The 6,000-nt window shown below is 39.2% G+C and overlaps 1 non-coding gene across 1 annotated transcript; it reads left to right on the forward strand.

The window, feature by feature from the left end:
• Positions 1–5,041: 5,041 nt before the first annotated feature.
• Positions 5,042–5,160, forward strand: LOC111439787. The gene has a single exon (XR_002709866.1). It is a non-coding gene; the product is annotated as a 5S ribosomal RNA (ribosomal RNA).
• Positions 5,161–6,000: the final 840 nt, after the last annotated feature.

Here is a 6,000-nt window from a genome sequence, read left to right on the forward strand (position 1 = left end):
ATTATTGTATTTCACCCGTACCCAGATACCACAAGAAAACTCCATCTCATATTTTGTAAAAGAAATTGCTAGCCGGTAAACTATATCGTTTAGACACTAATTATAGAGTTATAATTACATGATACCTTTTCGGAAATGAATATTAAATTTACTAAATGGTCATCACATGATGACTACTGCACTACATAACTTTATACTCAAACCCCACTTAATAATTAGTTGAGTCAAATTAATTTGATGGTGGTTTTAAAAACTATTTCACCTATATCTATAAATTTCAATTTTGATTCTTAAAAAATAATGTAATTTACTGGTTTCATATTTTATATCTATAAATTTCAATTTTGTTTTAATTACCTTTTCTCTAAATATTTAGGTCACGATGTTAACAATAAAAAATTATGATATTTAGAACTAAAATTAAAATTAAAAGTTTACAAAAAAAAAAAAAAAAAAAAAAATTAAACCTTTTTAACTTTCAACAATTAATTAAGGGACATATTCATTAAAATTCAGAGTAATTTATTATTCAACCTAAAAAAACTCACGTGGGAAATTGAATGGAAGTTTCCAAAGTGCTATGTAGTTGTGATAGTATTCAACCATATTATTACTATCCCACTTAGCGTGGCTAGTGGAGTGATTTCCATGACCTAATTTCTTTGTCATATTTTTTATCGTTACATTTGAGTCTTTAATATTTTTTTAGGCATAAGCAGTTGAAAATCCTATTTTAAAATATTTAGTAAAAAAAATGACATATTTCAAGATATCCCACTGTATTTATCATCGACTACGATCTCTATCATTTATTTACAGCGTGAGATTTATGGTTTCGGGGTGATTCTTAGACAATTCTTCTCTCTAGAATTTGTTTGCATGAGTCAATATCACGGTGAGTCTCCTGAGATTTTTTTTTAAAATAGTAAGTGGGAGAAGAAAATGTATCAATGTATACTACCGTCTTCATCATTGGGAACGAGTTCGTGGGACGAAAGTAAGCTAATTTGGAGTTAGATAGAACTTCAGCTAAGACCATCAAAATAAGTGGTTTTACTATCGGCATGGTTAGAAGTTTGTTTTATGTATGATGACATGTGTTCAGTGTCTTTGTACGTATCATATGTTTGATATGTGTGATGTGTTTATAATATGTTTGATAATACAATATATGGGAAGATACCTATGGTAAGAAGATATTTGTCTATAATAAAATATCAAATATGATATATATATGGTAAATTATACTTTAGTACTAAATATCCTTAACAATAACACGTGTTATGATATGATACATGAGATGATATGGTATGTTGCATGACATGATATAACACGATGTATGATATGAATGATACATAATAAAATGTTTTGACATGATACACAACCCTGAGATATGCTTTAAAGGCTATGCTATAAAATGATATGATATGGAGAAAGAAATTGGAAGGGGTTCTTGCATGATTTAATTAATGTAAAAAATATTGAGACCTCATATATTATTGTATGTCAGATGCATCGAGATATTATCCTTTTATGATGAGTATGAATGTGTAAATGATGAAAAGAAAAAACAATCGTCATGTTTAACATGATGCTACGTGCGTTGCAAGTTAACATGATGCATAGAGTAGCAAACATGACACGTGTCCCAATGTCATGTTTAACATGATGCATAGAGTGTGGTCTACAAATCAATACGTTTCCAGTAGATCTTGAAGCCCAGGATCATGAGCAATCAGAAGCTTACCCGTTTGCATTCAAAGATCTTTTTAGCCGTTTCCAGTAGATCTTGAAGCCCAGGATCATGAGCAATCAGAAGCTTACCCGTTTGCATTCAAAGATCTTTTTAGCCCAAGAAGCTAACTCTGAATGTCCTGAAAACGAGAGATGTGATTGAAGCCACCTAGATGTCCAAAAATCTAGTAGACCTCCACGACATTTAAGAATGATAATGGTAGCCTTCGAGGCCGATAGTAACTAGTATAGTATTAATGAGCTTCCATTTCTCTTTCCACTTCGATACGGTACCATCGAGGTAGATGTGAGGCTGGTTAGATTTGTGTTACTCATTGGTTTGATTGATTACTTTGCATGGTGTATCTTTTTCTGTGCTTGGACATTGATCACGCTAGTAGTTAGTGGTTATCCTGGATGGAGGGCAACGAAAAGACGTTAATCATGCAAGTAACTAGTGGAGCTAGCATGTATCGGGGGGTAATGTCTTCACCCTTGGGTGACTTCATGGCTTGTGGGATGAGTTCACCAGCTAACCCCTCATGGATGACGAGCAAGTTAACACTCACCATGTTGTCCCCCACCTGGTACAAGGTTACGTGGGATAGCATCACCTCATATACTGGTTACCGTTGCGTAGGCTAAGCTAGCTAATCAAGATTGCGCACAATAATAGCAATACACCTAGAGTTTAGAGTAAAACATGTAGTCTTATGCCAGGTCAAAGATGCAGTGAGAGCCTACGAATAGATTGTTTACTGGGTATATTTATATACTCACCCATTTTTCTTTCTTTTTTCATGTGTTTGAAGGTTGTCGGTCGAGGTGGGGAAGCGTTTGAAGTGCGGTCATAAAGGGGGTCTCTGTAGATCGTTGTCCATTTTTGTATTTGAATATTTTCTATTTTGTTTTGTAATTATATCTCAAACCTTTTTTGATTGGTAATAAATTTGAACCCCTTCTTAAAATTGGATTTTATTTTAAATCTAATGATGCCTTGCTTCTTGTCTTTATTTTGATTTAAATTTTATCACATAAATTTTTTAATTTATTTAAATGGCCTAGAATCCGTAAGAACCTAGTTGACCTCCATGACATCCAAGAATGACAAAAGTTCAGTTGGATTACCCTACATAGCACATCCATCCTATTAAGGGACGTAGGATTACGCGGGTAGCCTTAGTAGCTGGCAAGCATAGGGGTCGCTTCCCCAATCTTGGGTGGCTAGATGGTCGTATGGGTAGGGTTCACCAACTAGCCTCTTATGGATGATGAGAGCAGACAAGCACAAACCATAATGTCCCAACTAGAGAAAAAGTCTTATAAGGTATCACCTCGACCCAAGAGAAAAGGTCTTATAAGGGTTCACTAGTTAGGATGTTATTCCATTTCTTATCAAATAGACTCGAAAGGTCAAATTCATATACTCTCTACCAACTGAACTCGTTGTTGAAAGAGGGGTTGAAACTATGACGATGAGGTGAGAAAGTGCGAGAAAATAGGGCATATATGGGGAAATAGAAGCTAACCACAGTCAAAGTTGACAAGGTGAACAGGCAGCCAATTAGTAGTTTTTCGTGTTTTATCACCTTCCAAAATCTAATTTTCAAAGACTTTTTCACTAATTTTCTTCTCTTAGACTCATTTTAGGACCCACTTGGGACATTTGAGAGGATTTGAACTTCCAAAAACTAGAAAACTGAGCACCCAAACATCCCTCCTTTTAGACTATTCTATATAAGTTTATGTCGGATCAATTTGGAATAGCGTGAATAGAGAGCTTATGACTGAATTATGGATGCTTTAATCTATTAAATACAAAAGGCCTCATGACCTACTATTAATTTTTGCTAACATGAATTTCTCTACCTAGGCTATATATGTGAATCGAGGGCCATACCTGACCCCTAAGGATGGTTAGTTAGGAGACGACATTGTTCCAAAACTCTGAGCCTAGTAAGACCATAAATGTGCACTAGGGTGTAGTGAGCAGTTCGAAACCCTAGATCAATACATACAAGTTGCACGGGTTAACTCCCCTCAATTCTCAAGGGGTTTAGTACAACTAGGGGAGCTCAAGACCCTAAATGATATTATAGATTTGAAAGATTTTCTTATCAGCTCATGAGGGGCGAAAAGGCTAGGTTACCACAAACAAACCTAGATGTTTGATTTTAGAGCGTGAATACAAGTTATACCAAAGTCGACCCATGTCTTAGCATCTAGTGTTGAGTAGATCAACAACTTACCATACAAGAACAATTAGTGGGCTCGCCAGCTCACTCCTAATCATGAATTCATTTACAAGGAGGGATAGAGGTCTCTATGGTGATGATAGATATAGGGGTCACTTCTCGCAAGTTATATGGCCAAGTGGGGACTAACAGTCAAGATAATAGCTTCTATTAGTGAACCTAAATAGGAATATAGATCCATAGTCATCCATAGTGGCCACCTAGGAGCTAGAGTAGCAAGTCGTGCCTTGAAGTACAATGCACCATATAAAGACCTTACTTGGGTACGACTAAGGGATCCCCAACTATCCCTTGATCGAAAACTCGTCTACGAGGGTAAAGAATCACATGAGGGTAGTAACTTGGCAAGCACGAGGATCGCCCCATCTCTTAGTTGAGACGCATTATTTGGTCTGTTAGTGAGTCACCCTAACGGTTGACCAATATCGTGTGATATTTCTCATAATGTCCTAGCTGCTTAATAGTTGGGAGCAGTTAGTGGTCACACCTCACAAATACTTGACATTGGGATGAGTGACATGGAGGGTTAAACTAAGTAAGCACCATGAAATTGGACAACTAAGCATAGGAAATGGAATATTTAATGATTTGGCTCAATTGCATGTTTTTGGACTTCTATTATACTGAATTTAATGTTAGGACTTTAACATGATATGTTGAATGTACTTTGCTAGACATGCAAGAAGGTTGGAAAACCTGATTAGGCCCTAATTTATGTATAGGCATGATGAAATATTTCGTTCCCCTCTCTAATCGATGTGGGATCTCACAATTCACCCCTCTTGGAGGCCAAGTGTCCTCGCTAGCACGCTACTCAGTGTCTAGCTCTGATATCATTTGTAACAACTCAAGGCCATCGCTAGTAGATATTGTCTGTTTTAGCCCGTTACGCATCGTCATCAGTCTCACAGTTTTAAAACACATCTACTAGCGATTCGTTTCCACACCCTTATAAGAAATGCTTCATTCCCCTTAGCACGTGTGTGCACCCATCATCACCTCGATCATGCCGCCCCGCATGCGTTAAATGCAATTTGTGCGCATTGCATGTCTGGTGCGATCATACCAGCATTAATGCACGGGATCCCATCAGAACTCTGCAGTTAAGCGTGCTTGGGCGAGAGTAGTACTAAGTTGGGTGACCACTTGGGAAGTCCTCGTGTTGCACCCCCAACTCGCAAGCTCACGCTCATCGCGTTTCTTCTCCCCGACGTGTCTGTGCGGGCCCTGCCAGTTGTTTCAAGCACGTGCGTGCATTCACTATCGCCTTGATCATGCCGTCTTGTGTCACGGTCCTACATTTTTTTACCGTGCGACGTCGTGATCTTGACATGCTCATAGACTAGCCTTGAGGGGAATTAAGCCCCATATATATTTTTCGCCCCGACTTTGTGGCTTCGTCGGACCTTCGGCGAGGTTTGTCTTCATCCATCGTGCAGAATCCAAGCTTGTTCAACCACATACGCCGCCTGCGCGTGCACGTTCAATCGTCTACGACACATCCGACTTGCCTTTACACTAGGCCAACTCATTCGACTCGACCTTGCCTTTACTCGGGCCAAGGTCTCTCAATACAACGTCGCATCTCCTCTTGCCATCTCGATCCCCATCGACAGGGTCCATATGCCTTGACGTCATCCTGAGTCTCGAGGTGTCGTCGACCATCATAACTCATTCGGTCATGCTATCGAGAATGGGCCCGCATGTCGTTCATCTCATCAGAACTTCCTGAACATCCATCCATCCGGGTTCTATCGAGGCATAGGCCCTCCCGTGCCCATGTCGAGTCATTTATAGATACCGTACCAGATAGCAGGTGTATATAGCAACCTCCAACATGCGGGCTAGGGTGCAATACCGGCATATCCGTGCCGCCCGGTACTGTCCTTTAAAAACCCATTTCAAAGGAAGTCGCCCGAGACACTCGTCTCGGCACGCTCGCCCACACTGTGACACACGTATGTGCCACAGGGTAGCTCACTTAGGCCACAGGGCCCAGGAGTGGTGGAGA

This window comes from Cucurbita moschata, unplaced genomic scaffold (genome assembly GCF_002738365.1).
Source record: "Cucurbita moschata cultivar Rifu unplaced genomic scaffold, Cmos_1.0 Cmo_Scf00106, whole genome shotgun sequence".
In the NCBI taxonomy this organism is placed as follows: Eukaryota; Viridiplantae; Streptophyta; class Magnoliopsida; order Cucurbitales; family Cucurbitaceae; genus Cucurbita; species Cucurbita moschata.